Genomic DNA, 304 nt, shown 5'->3' with positions numbered 1-304 from the left:
ACGCTCCGCGGCCAGAGCGTCTCGGCGACGTTGGGGGCCTGCCCTTCCCCTCGCGCCATCTTGAGGCCGGGCAGAAGAGACACCCCCACCCCTCCCTCCCTCCAGCTGAGTGGACGAAAGCCGGGGGGGAGGGGAGGAGGGTCGCTCAGCGCTAGGAAACATTGCACCAGGCGGCCTCCGCGGGAGGGGAGGCAAAAAGCACTACCCATACCTAAGATGGCGGCTAGCCCTCCCTCCCTCCCCCCGCCCCGAGGGGGCGGTGCCGGTGCCGGGCGGGGTCTTTGCGCGGGTGCGTGTGCGCGCG

Source organism: Gavialis gangeticus, unplaced genomic scaffold (assembly GCF_001723915.1).
Source record: "Gavialis gangeticus isolate Ggan-Ray unplaced genomic scaffold, GavGan_comp1, whole genome shotgun sequence".
Classification (NCBI taxonomy): domain Eukaryota; kingdom Metazoa; phylum Chordata; order Crocodylia; family Gavialidae; genus Gavialis; species Gavialis gangeticus.
This window is presented reverse-complemented; position numbering follows the sequence as displayed.